The sequence below is a fragment of the Rhopilema esculentum genome, chromosome 15 (assembly GCF_057945365.1).
Source record: "Rhopilema esculentum isolate cy_ngs chromosome 15, ASM5794536v1, whole genome shotgun sequence".
Lineage (NCBI taxonomy): Eukaryota > Metazoa > Cnidaria > Scyphozoa > Rhizostomeae > Rhizostomatidae > Rhopilema > Rhopilema esculentum.
In genome coordinates this window covers 3397904-3411457 of record NC_142829.1, presented here as the reverse complement: position 1 = coordinate 3411457, position 13554 = coordinate 3397904, and the positions used below count along the sequence as shown (strand labels likewise).

Sequence of the window (13554 nt, the reverse complement as noted above, 5' to 3'; positions counted from 1 at the left end):
GGTTATACGCTTTTTTATTTTTAGTCATTCTTTTTCAGGTATCATTTGGAAACTCATAGAAATGTGTCAAAATGTCTACAGAAAGGTATTAATATTTTTTTACTATTCTTTCAAGCCGAGAACTGTTTTATGAAATTTTCAGATCTTTCACCTTTTTACACGGTTCTAGGGTAATAGATTTTCTTAAAAAATGACTTGGTTCATATTTTTTCAAATATGACTTGGAAATTCATCGAAAACACTTCTTATGGTGTTCGGAACGTATTTTCAAGCGTTTCATGTTATTTCGTGCGAAAAAAAATTTTGAAAAATTTTCCGATTTTCGAACTTTTTCACAGGTCCGGGGTCATAGATTTTGTGAAAAATGACTTGGTTCGTTCTTTTTTAAAAATGACCTAGAAATTCATCGAAAACACTTCATATGGTGTTCGGAACGTATTTTCAAGTGTTTCATGTTGTTTTGTGCGAAAAAAAAATTTGAAAAATTTTCAGATTTTTGAACTTTTTCACAGGTCCGGGGTCATAGATTTTGTGAAAAATGACTTGGTTCGTTTTTTTTCAAAAATGACCTAGAAATTCATCAAATAAATTTCTAATGGTTCGTTTTGCAAGATATGGCTTCGAAGCCTTTCTAGAAAAGTGTATTGTCATTGAGTAATAAGCCCTTTTGTGTTAGTCAGAAAAAACTTTATTTTTTTCAAAGTTTAAAGTTTTTAATTCTTTTTGCAAGTGAAGGGTTATACGTTTTTTTATTTTTAGTCATTCTTTTTCAGGTATCATTTGGAAACTCATGGAAATGTGTCAAAATGTCTACAGAAAGGTATTAGTATTTTTTTAATATTCTTTCAAGCCGAGAACTGTTTTATGAAATTTTCAGATCTTTCACCTTTTTACACGGTTCTAGGGTAATAGATTTTCTTAAAAAATGACTTGGTTCATATTTTTTCAAATATGACTTGGAAATTCATCGAAAACACTTCTTATGGTGTTTAGAACGTATTTTCAAGCGTTTCATGTTGTTTCGTGCGAAAAAAAAATTTTGAAAAATTTTCAGATTTTTGATTTTTTTCACAGGTCCGGGGTCATAGATTTTGTGAAAAATGACTTGGTTCGTTTTTTTTCAAAAATGACCTAGAAATTCATCGAAAACACTTCTAATGGTGTTTAGAACGTATTTTCAAGCGTTTCATGTTGTTTCATGCGAAAAAAATTTTTTGAAAAATTTTCAGATTTTTGAACTTTTTCACAGGTTCGGAGTCATAGATTTTGTGAAAAATGACTTGGTTCGTTTTTTTTTCAAAAATGACCTAGAAATTCATCGAAAACACTTCTTATGGTGTTCGGAACGTATTTTCAAGCCTTTCATGTTGTTTCGTGCGAAAAAAAATTTTTGAAAAATTTTCAGATTTTTGAACTTTTTCACAGGTCCGGGGTCATAGATTTTGTGAAAAATGACTTGGTTCGTTCTTTTTCAAAAATGACCTAGAAATTCATCGAAAACACTTCCTATGGTGTTCGGAACGTATTTTCAAGCGTTTCATGTTGTTTCGTGCGAAAAAAAAATTTTGAAAAATTTTCAGATTTTTGAACTTTTTCACAGGTCCGGGGTCATAGATTTTGTGAAAAATGACTTGGTTCGTTTTTTTTCAAAAATGACCTAGAAATTCATCGAAAACACTTCTTATGGTGTTCGGAACGTATTTTCAAGCGTTTCATGTTGTTTCGTGCGAAAAAAAATTTTTGAAAAATTTTAAGATTTTTGTACTTTTTGACAGGTCCGGGGTCATAGATTTTGTGAAAAATGACTTGGTTCGTTCTTTTTCAAAAATGACCTAGAAATTCATCGAAAACACTTCCTATGGTGTTCGGAACGTATTTTCAAGCGTTTCATGTTGTTTCGTGCGAAAAAAAAATTTTGAAAAATTTTCAGATTTTTGAACTTTTTCACAGGTCCGGGGTCATAGATTTTGTGAAAAATGACTTGGTTCGTTTTTTTTCAAAAATGACCTAGAAATTCATCGAAAACACTTCTTATGGTGTTCAGAACGTATTTTCAAGCGTTTCATGTTATTTTGTGCGAAAAAAAATTTTTAAAAAATTTTAAGATTTTTGAACTTTTTCACAGGTCCGGGGTCATAGATTTTGTGAAAAATGACTTGGTTCGTTTTTTTTCAAACTTGACCTAGAAATTCATCAAATAAATTTCTAATGGTTCGTTTTGCAAGATATGGTTTTGAAGCCTCTCTAGAAAAGTGCTATTTGTATTGTCATTGAGTAATAAGCCCTTTTGTGTTAGTCAGAAAAAACTTTATTTTTTTCAAAGTTTAAAGTTTTTAATTTTTTTGCAAGTGAAGGGTTATACGTTTTTTTATTTTTAGTCATTCTTTTTCAGGTATCATTTGGAAACTCATAGAAATGTGTCAAAATGTCTACAGAAAGGTATTAGTATTTTTTTACTATTCTTTCAAGCCGAGAACTGTTTTATGAAATTTTCAGATCTTTCACCTTTTTACACGGTTCTAGGGTAATAGATTTTCTTAAAAAATGACTTGGTTCATATTTTTTCAAATATGACTTGGAAATTCATCGAAAACACTTCTTATGGTGTTTAGAACGTATTTTCAAGCGTTTCATGTTGTTTCGTGCGAAAAAAAAATTTTGAAAAATTTTCAGATTTTTGAACTTTTTCACAGGTCCGGGGTCATAGATTTTGTGAAAAATGACTTGGTTCGTTTTTTTTCAAAAATGACCTAGAAATTCATCGAAAACACTTCCTATGGTGTTCGGAACGTATTTTCAAGCGTTTCATGTTGTTTCGTGCGAAAAAAAAATTTTGAAAAATTTTCAGATTTTTGAACTTTTTCACAGGTCCGGGGTCATAGATTTTGTGAAAAATGACTTGGTTCGTTTTTTTTCAAAAATGACCTAGAAATTCATCGAAAATACTTCTAATGGTGTTTAGAACGTATTTTCAAACGTTTCATGTTGTTTCGTGCGAAAAAAAAGTTTTGAAAAATTTTCAGATTTTTGAACTTTTTCACAGGTCCGGGGTCATAGATTTTGTGAAAATTGACTTGGTTCGTTTTTTTCAAAAATGACCTAGAAATTCATCGAAAACACTTCTTATGGTGTTCGGAACGTATTTTCAAGCGTTTCATGTTGTTTCGTGCGAAAAAAAAAATTTGAAAAATTTTCAGATTTTTGAACTTTTTCACAGGTCCGGGGTCATAGATTTTGTGAAAAATGACTTGGTTCGTTTTTTTTTAAAAATGACCTAGAAATTCATCGAAAACATTTCTTATGGTGTTCGGAACGTATTTTCAAGCGTTTCATGTTGTTTCGTGCGAAAAAAAAATTTTGAAAAATTTTCAGATTTTTGAACTTTTTCACAGGTCCGGGGTCATAGATTTTGTGAAAAATGACTTGGTTCGTTTTTTTTCAAAAATGACCTAGAAATTCATCGAAAACACTTCTAATGGTGTTTAGATCGTATTTTCAAGCGTTTCATGTTGTTTCGTGCGAAAACAAAGTTTTGAAAAATTTTCAGATTTTTGAACTTTTTCACAGGTCCGGGGTCATAGATTTTGTGAAAATTTACTTGGTTCGTTTTTTTCAAAAATGACCTAGAAATTCATCGAAAACACTTCTTATGGTGTTCGGAACGTATTTTCAAGCGTTTCATGTTGTTTCGTGCGAAAAAAAAATTTTGAAAAATCTTCAGATTTTTGAACTTTTTCACAGGTCCGGGGTCATAGATTTTGTGAAAAATGACTTGGTTCGTTTTTTTTCAAAAATGACCTAGAAATTCATCGAAAACGCTTCTTATGGTGTTCGGAACGTATTTTCAAGCGTTTCATGTTGTTTTGTGCGAAAAAAAATTTTTGAAAAATTTTAAGATTTTTGAACTTTTTCACAGGTCCGGGGTCATAGATTTTGTGAAAAATGACTTTATTCATATTTTTTCAAATATGACTTGGAAATTCATCGAAAACACTTCTTATGGTGTTCGGAACGTATTTTCAAGCGTTTCATGTTATTTCGTGCGAAAAAAAAATTTTGAAAAATTTTCCGATTTTCGAACTTTTTCACAGGTCCGGGGTAATAGATTTTGTGAAAAATGACTTGGTTCGTTCTTTTTCAAAAATGACCTAGAAATTCATCGAAAACACTTCATATGGTGTTCGGAACGTATTTTCAAGCGTTTCATGTTGTTTTGTGCGAAAAAAAAATTTGAAAAATTTTCAGATTTTTGAACTTTTTCACAGGTCCGGGGTCATAGATTTTGTGAAAAATGACTTGGTTCGTTTTTTTTCAAACATGACCTAGAAATTCATCAAATAAATTTCTAATGGTTCGTTTTGCAAGATATGGCTTCGAAGCCTTTCTAGAAAAGTGTATTGTCATTGAGTAATAAGCCCTTTTGTGTTAGTCAGAAAAAACTTTATTTTTTTCAAAGTTTAAAGTTTTTAATTTTTTTTGCAAGTGAAGGGTTATACGTTTTTTTATTTTTAGTCATTCTTTTTCAGGTATCATTTGGAAACTCATAGAAATGTGTCAAAATGTCTACAGAAAGGTATTAGTATTTTTTTACTATTCTTTCAAGCCGAGAACTGTTTTATGAAATTTTCAGATCTTTCACCTTTTTACACGGTTCTAGGGTAATAGATTTTCTTAAAAAATGACTTGGTTCATATTTTTTGAAATATGACTTGGAAATTCATCGAAAACACTTCTTATGGTGTTTAGAACGTATTTTAAAGCGTTTCATGTTGTTTCGTGCACAAAAAAATTTTGAAAAATTTTCAGATTTTTGAACTTTTTCACAGGTCCGGGGTCATAGATTTTGTGAAAAATGACTTGGTTCGTTTTTTTTCAAAAATGACCTAGAAATTCATCGAAAACACTTCTAATGGTGTTTAGAACGTATTTTCAAGCGTTTCATGTTGTTTCGTGCGAAAAAAAAATTTTGAAAAATTTTCAGATTTTTGAACTTTTTCACAGGTCCGGGGTCATAGATTTTGTGAAAAATGACTTGGTTCGTTTTTTTTCAAAAATGACCTAGAAATTCATCGAAAACACTTCTTATGGTGTTCAGAACCTATTTTCAAGCCTTTCATGTTGTTTCGTGCGAAAAAAAATTTTTCAAAAATTTTCAGATTTTTGAACTTTTTCACAGGTCCGGAGTCATAGATTTTGTGAAAAATGACTTGGTTCGTTTTTTTCAAAAATGACCTAGAAATTCATCGAAAACACTTCTTATGGTGTTCGGAACGTATTTTCAAGCCTTTCATGTTGTTTCGTGCGAAAAAAAATTTTTGAAAAATTTTCAGATTTTTGAACTTTTTCACAGGTCCGGGGTCATAGATTTTGTGAAAATTGACTTGGTTCGTTTTTTTCAAAAATGACCTAGAAATTCATCGAAAACACTTCTTATGGTGTTCGAAACGTATTTTCAAGCGTTTCATGTTGTTTCGTGCGAAAAAAAAAATTTGAAAAATTTTCAGATTTTTGAACTTTTTCACAGGTCCGGGGTCATAGATTTTGTGAAAAATGACTTGGTTCGTTTTTTTTTCAAAAATGACCTAGAAATTCATCTAAAACACTTCTGATGGTGTTCGGAACGTATTTTCAAGCGTTTCATGTTGTTTAGTGCGAAAAAAATTTTTTGAAAAATTTTAAGATTTTTGAACTTTTTCACAGGTCCGGGGTCATAGATTTTGTGAAAAATGACTTGCTTCGTTTTTTTTCAAAAATGACCTAGAAATTCATCGAAAACACTTCTTATGGTGTTCAGAACCTATTTTCAAGCCTTTCATGTTGTTTCGTGCGAGAAAAAATTTTTGAAAAATTTTCAGATTTTTGAACTTTTTCACAGGTCCGGGGTCATAGATTTTGTGAAAATTGACTTGGTTCGTTTTTTTCAAAAATGACCTAGAAATTCATCGAAAACACTTCTTATGGTGTTCGAAATGTATTTTCAAGCGTTTCATGTTGTTTCGTGCGAAAAAAAAAATTTGAAAAATTTTCAGATTTTTGAACTTTTTCACAGGTCCGGGGTCATAGATTTTGTGAAAAATGACTTGGTTCGTTTTTTTTCAAAAATGACCTAGAAATTCATCGAAAACACTTCTAATGGTGTTTAGAACGTATTTTCAAGCGTTTCATGTTGTTTCGTGCGAAAAAAAAATTTTGAAAAATTTTCAGATTTTTGAACTTTTTCACAGGTCCGGGGTCATAGATTTTGTGAAAAATGACTTGGTTCGTTTTTTTTCAAAAATGACCTAGAAATTCATCGAAAACACTTCTTATGGTGTTCAGAACCTATTTTCAAGCCTTTCATGTTGTTTCGTGCGAAAAAAAATTTTTTAAAAATTTTCAGATTTTTGAACTTTTTCACAGGTCCGGAGTCATAGATTTTGTGAAAAATGACTTGGTTCGTTTTTTTCAAAAATGACCTAGAAATTCATCGAAAACACTTCTTATGGTGTTCGGAACGTATTTTCAAGCCTTTCATGTTGTTTCGTGCGAAAAAAAATTTTTGAAAAATTTTCAGATTTTTGAACTTTTTCACAGGTCCGGGGTCATAGATTTTGTGAAAATTGACTTGGTTCGTTTTTTTCAAAAATGACCTAGAAATTCATCGAAAACACTTCTTATGGTGTTCGAAACGTATTTTCAAGCGTTTCATGTTGTTTCGTGCGAAAAAAAAAATTTGAAAAATTTTCAGATTTTTGAACTTTTTCACAGGTCCGGGGTCATAGATTTTGTGAAAAATGACTTGGTTCGTTTTTTTTTCAAAAATGACCTAGAAATTCATCTAAAACACCTCTGATGGTGTTCGGAACGTATTTTCAAGCGTTTCATGTTGTTTCGTGCGAAAAAAATTTTTTGAAAAATTTTAAGATTTTTGAACTTTTTCACAGGTCCGGGCCATAGATTTTGTGAAAAATGACTTGCTTCGTTTTTTTTCAAAAATGACCTAGAAATTCATCGAAAACACTTCTTATGGTGTTCAGAACCTATTTTCAAGCCTTTCATGTTGTTTCGTGCGAAAAAAAATTTTTGAAAAATTTTCAGATTTTTGAACTTTTTCACAGGTCCGGGGTCATAGATTTTGTGAAAATTGACTTGGTTCGTTTTTTTCAAAAATGACCTAGAAATTCATCGAAAACACTTCTTATGGTGTTCGAAACGTATTTTCAAGCGTTTCATGTTGTTTCGTGCGAAAAAAAAAATTTGAAAAATTTTCAGATTTTTGAACTTTTTCACAGGTCCGGGGTCATAGATTTTGTGAAAAATGACTTGGTTCGTTTTTTTTTCAAAAATGACCTAGAAATTCATCTAAAACACTTCTGATGGTGTTCGGAACGTATTTTAAAGCGTTTCATGTTGTTTCGTGCAAAAAAAAAATTTTGAAAAATTTTCAGATTTTTGAACTTTTTCACAGGTCCGGGGTCATAGATTTTGTGAAAAATGACTTGGTTCGTTTTTTTTCAAAAATGACCTAGAAATTCATCGAAAACACTTCTAATGGTGTTTAGAACGTATTTTCAAGGGTTTCATGTTGTTTCGTGCGAAAAAAAATTTTTAAAAAATTTTCAGATTTTTGAACTTTTTCACAGGTCCGGAGTCATAGATTTTGTGAAAAATGACTTGGTTCGTTTTTTTCAAAAATGACCTAGAAATTCATCGAAAACACTTCTTATGGTGTTCGGAACGTATTTTCAAGCCTTTCATGTTGTTTCGTGCGAAAAAAAATTTTTGAAAAATTTTCAGATTTTTGAACTTTTTCACAGGTCCGGGGTCATAGATTTTGTGAAAATTGACTTGGTTCGTTTTTTTCAAAAATGACCTAGAAATTCATCGAAAACACTTCTTATGGTGTTCGAAACGTATTTTCAAGCGTTTCATGTTGTTTCGTGCGAAAAAAAAAATTTGAAAAATTTTCAGATTTTTGAACTTTTTCACAGGTCCGGGGTCATAGATTTTGTGAAAAATGACTTGGTTCGTTTTTTTTTCAAAAATGACCTAGAAATTCATCTAAAACACTTCTGATGGTGTTCGGAACGTATTTTCAAGCGTTTCATGTTGTTTCGTGCGAAAAAAATTTTTTGAAAAATTTTAAGATTTTTGAACTTTTTCACAGGTCCGGGGTCATAGATTTTGTGAAAAATGACTTGCTTCGTTTTTTTTCAAAAATGACCTAGAAATTCATCGAAAACACTTCTTATGGTGTTCAGAACCTATTTTCAAGCCTTTCATGTTGTTTCGTGCGAAAAAAAATTTTTGAAAAATTTTCAGATTTTTGAACTTTTTCACAGGTCCGGAGTCATAGATTTTGTGAAAAATGACTTGGTTCGTTTTTTTCAAAAATGACCTAGAAATTCATCGAAAACACTTCTTATGGTGTTCGGAACGTATTTTCAAGCCTTTCATGTTGTTTCGTGCGAAAAAAAATTTTTGAAAAATTTTCAGATTTTTGAACTTTTTCACAGGTCTGGGGTCATAGATTTTGTGAAAATTGACTTGCTTCGTTTTTTTCAAAAATGACCTAGAAATTCATCGAAAACACTTCTTATGGTGTTCGAAACGTATTTTCAAGCGTTTCATGTTGTTTCGTGCGAAAAAAAAAATTTGAAAAATTTTCAGATTTTTGAACTTTTTCACAGGTCCGGGGTCATAGATTTTGTGAAAAATGACTTGGTTCGTTTTTTTTCAAAAATGACCTAGAAATTCATCTAAAACACTTCTGATGGTGTTCGGAACGTATTTTAAAGCGTTTCATGTTGTTTCGAGCAAAAAAAAATTTTGAAAAATTTTCAGATTTTTGAACTTTTTCACAAGTCCGGGGTCATAGATTTTGTGAAAAATGACTTGGTTCGTTTTTTTTCAAAAATGACCTAGAAATTCATCGAAAACACTTCTAATGGTGTTTAGAACGTATTTTCAAGCGTTTCATGTTGTTTCGTGCGAAAAAAAAATTTTGAAAAATTTTCAGATTTTTGAACTTTTTCACAGGTCCGGGGTCATAGATTTTGTGAAAATTGACTTGGTTCGTTTTTTTCAAAAATGACCTAGAAATTCATGGAAAACACTTCCTATGGTGTTCGGAACGTATTTTCAAGCGTTTCATGTTGTTTCGTGCGAAAAAAAAATTTTGAAAAATTTTCAGATTTTTGAACTTTTTCACAGGTCCGGGGTCATAGATTTTGTGAAAATTGACTTGGTTCGTTTTTTTCAAAAATGACCTAGAAATTCATCGAAAACATTTCTTATGGTTTTCGGAACGTATTTTCAAGCGTTTCATGTTGTTTCGTGCAAAAACAAAGTTTTGAAAAATTTTCAGATTTTTGAACTTTTTCACAGGTCCGGGGTCATAGATTTTGTGAAAATTGACTTGGTTCGTTTTTTTCAAAAATGACCTAGAAATTCATCGAAAACACTTCTTATGGTGTTCGAAACGTATTTTCAAGCGTTTCATGTTGTTTCGTGCGAAAAAAAAAATTTGAAAAATTTTCAGATTTTTGAACTTTTTCACAGGTCCGGGGTCATAGATTTTGTGAAAAATGACTTGGTTCGTTTTTTTTTCAAAAATGACCTAGAAATTCATCTAAAACACTTCTGATGGTGTTCGGAACGTATTTTCAAGCGTTTCATGTTGTTTCGTGCGAAAAAAATTTTTTGAAAAATTTTAAGATTTTTGAACTTTTTCACAGGTCCGGGGTCATAGATTTTGTGAAAAATGACTTGCTTCGTTTTTTTTCAAAAATGACCTAGAAATTCATCGAAAACACTTCTTATGGTGTTCAGAACCTATTTTCAAGCCTTTCATGTTGTTTCGTGCAAAAAAAAATTTTTGAAAAATTTTCAGATTTTTGAACTTTTTCACAGGTCCGGAGTCATAGATTTTGTGAAAAATGACTTGGTCCGTTTTTTTCAAAAATGACCTAGAAATTCATCGAAAACACTTCTTATGGTGTTCGGAACGTATTTTCAAGCCTTTCATGTTGTTTCGTGCGAAAAAAAATTTTTGAAAAATTTTCAGATTTTTGAACTTTTTCACAGGTCTGGGGTCATAGATTTTGTGAAAATTGACTTGCTTCGTTTTTTTCAAAAATGACCTAGAAATTCATCGAAAACACTTCTTATGGTGTTCGAAACGTATTTTCAAGCGTTTCATGTTGTTTCGTGCGAAAAAAAAAATTTGAAAATTTTTCAGAATTTTGAACTTTTTCACAGGTCCGGGGTCATAGATTTTGTGAAAAATGACTTGGTTCGTTTTTTTTCAAAAATGACCTAGAAATTCATCTAAAACACTTCTGATGGTGTTCGGAACGTATTTTAAAGCGTTTCATGTTGTTTCGAGCAAAAAAAAATTTTGAAAAATTTTCAGATTTTTGAACTTTTTCACAAGTCCGGGGTCATAGATTTTGTGAAAAATGACTTGGTTCGTTTTTTTTCAAAAATGACCTAGAAATTCATCGAAAACACTTCTAATGGTGTTTAGAACGTATTTTCAAGCGTTTCATGTTGTTTCGTGCGAAAAAAAAATTTTGAAAAATTTTCAGATTTTTGAACTTTTTCACAGGTCCGGGGTCATAGATTTTGTGAAAATTGACTTGGTTCGTTTTTTTCAAAAATGACCTAGAAATTCATGGAAAACACTTCCTATGGTGTTCGGAACGTATTTTCAAGCGTTTCATGTTGTTTCGTGCGAAAAAAAAATTTTGAAAAATTTTCAGATTTTTGAACTTTTTCACAGGTCCGGGGTCATAGATTTTGTGAAAATTGACTTGGTTTGTTTTTTTCAAAAATGACCTAGAAATTCATCGAAAACATTTCTTATGGTGTTCGGAACGTATTTTCAAGCGTTTCATGTTGTTTCGTGCAAAAAAAAAATTTTGAAAAATTTTCAGATTTTTGAACTTTTTCACAGGTCCGGGGTCATAGATTTTGTGAAAAATGACTTGGTTCGTTTTTTTTCAAACATGACCTAGAAATTCATCGAAAACACTTCTAATGGTGTTTAGATCGTATTTTCAAGCGTTTCATGTTGTTTCGTGCGAAAACAAAGTTTTGAAAAATTTTCAGATTTTTGAACTTTTTCATAGGTCCGGGGTCATAGATTTTGTGAAAATTGACTTGGTTCGTTTTTTTCAAAAATGACCTAGAAATTCATCGAAAACACTTCTTATGGTGTTCGGAACGTATTTTCAAGCGTTTCATGTTGTTTCGTGCGAAAAAAAAATTTTGAAAAATTTTCAGATTTTTGAACTTTTTCACAGGTCCGGGGTCATAGATTTTGTGAAAAATGACTTGGTTCGTTTTTTTTCAAAAATGACCTAGAAATTCATCGAAAACACTTCTTATGGTGTTCGGAACGTATTTTCAAGCGTTTCATGTTGTTTCGTGCGAAAAAATTTTTTTGAAAAATTTTAAGATTTTTGAACTTTTTCACAGGTCCGGGGTCATAGATTTTGTGAAAAATGACTTGGTTCATATTTTTTCAAATATGACTTGGAAATTCATCGAAAACACTTCTTATGGTGTTCGGAACGTATTTTCAAGCGTTTCATGTTATTTCGTGCGAAAAAAAAATTTTGAAAAATTTTCCGATTTTCGAACTTTTTCACAGGTCTGGGGTCATAGATTTTGTGAAAAATGACTTGGTTCGTTTTTTTTTAAAAATGACCTAGAAATTCATCGAAAACACTTCATATGGTGTTCGGAACGTATTTTCAAGCGTTTCATGTTGTTTTGTGCGAAAAAAAAATTTGAAAAATTTTCAGATTTTTGAACTTTTTCACAGGTCCGGGGTCATAGATTTTGTGAAAAATGACTTGGTTCGTTTTTTTCAAAAATGACCTAGAAATTCATCGAAAACACTTCTTATGGTGTTCGGAACGTATTTTCAAGCGTTTCATGTTGTTTCGTGCGAAAAAAAAATTTTGAAAAATTTTCAGATTTTTGAACTTGTTCACAGGTCCGGGGTCATAGATTTTGTGAAAAATGACTTGGTTCGTTTTTTTTCAAAAATGACCTAGAAATTCATCGAAAACACTTCTTATGGTGTTCGGAACGTATTTTCAAGCGTTTCATGTTGTTTCGTGCGAAAAAATTTTTTTGAAAAATTTTAAGATTTTTGAACTTTTTCACAGGTCCGGGGTCATAGATTTTGTGAAAAATGACTTGGTTCATATTTTTTCAAATATGACTTGGAAATTCATCGAAAACACTTCTTATGGTGTTCGAAACGTATTTTCAAGCGTTTCATGTTATTTCGTGCGAAAAAAAAATTTTGAAAAATTTTCCGATTTTCGAACTTTTTCACAGGTCTGGGGTCATAGATTTTGTGAAAAATGACTTGGTTCGTTTTTTTTTAAAAATGACCTAGAAATTCATCGAAAACACTTCATATGGTGTTCGGAACGTATTTTCAAGCGTTTCATGTTGTTTTGTGCGAAAAAAAAATTTGAAAAATTTTCAGATTTTTGAACTTTTTCACAGGTCCGGGGTCATAGATTTTGTGAAAAATGACTTGGTTCGTTTTTTTTCAAACATGACCTAGAAATTCATCAAATAAATTTCTAATGGTTCGTTTTGCAAGATATGGCTTCGAAGCCTTTCTAGAAAAGTGTATTGTCATTGAGTAATAAGCCCTTTTGTGTTAGTCAGAAAAAACTTTATTTTTTTCAAAGTTTAAAGTTTTTAATATTTTTTGCAAGTGAAGGGTTTTACGTTTTTTTATTTTTAGTCATTCTTTTTCAGGTATCATTTGGAAACTCATAGAAATGTGTCAAAATGTCTACAGAAAGGTATTAGTATTTTTTTACTATTCTTTCAAGCCGAGAACTGTTTTTTGAAATTTTCAGATCTTTCACCTTTTTACACGGTTCTAGGGTAATAGATTTTCTTAAAAAATGACTTGGTTCATATTTTTTCAAATATGACTTGTGGAAATTCATCGAAAACACTTCTTATGGTGTTTAGAACGTATCTTAAAGCGTTTCATGTTGTTTCGTGCGAAAAAAAAATTTTGAAAAATTTTCAGATTTTTGAACTTTTTCACAGGTCCGGGGTCATAGATTTTGTGAAAAATGACTTGGTTCATATTTTTTCAAATATGACTTGGAAATTCATCGAAAACACTTCTTATGGTGTTCGGAACGTATTTTCAAGCGTTTCATGTTATTTCGTGCGAAAAAAAAATTTTGAAAAATTTTCCGATTTTCGAACTTTTTCACAGGTCTGGGGTCATAGATTTTGTGAAAAATGACTTGGTTCGTTTTTTTTTAAAAATGACCTAGAAATTCATCGAAAACACTTCATATGGTGTTCGGAACGTATTTTCAAGCGTTTCATGTTGTTTTGTGCGAAAAAAAAATTTGAAAAATTTTCAGATTTTTGAACTTTTTCACAGGTCCGGGGTCATAGATTTTGTGAAAAATGACTTGGTTCGTTTTTTTCAAAAATGACCTAGAAATTCATCGAAAACACTTCTTATGGTGTTCGGAACGTATTTTCAAGCGTTTCATGTTGTTTCGTGCGAAAAAA

General features: G+C 30.9%; 1 long non-coding RNA gene across 2 annotated transcripts in view; it reads left to right on the top strand.

Annotated features, from left to right (window-relative positions):
• Positions 1–824, top strand: part of LOC148958437 (uncharacterized) — a 31452-nt gene extending 30628 nt beyond the window's left edge. Inside the window, exon 4 of one of the 2 annotated variants that reach the window (XR_016144618.1) lies at positions 774–824. This is a non-coding gene — a long non-coding RNA (uncharacterized LOC148958437). Of the gene's footprint in view, positions 1–38; positions 77–773 lie in introns of those variants that run through there. The other variant, XR_016144617.1, reaches the window with a different exon arrangement.
• Positions 825–13554: the final 12730 nt, after the last annotated feature.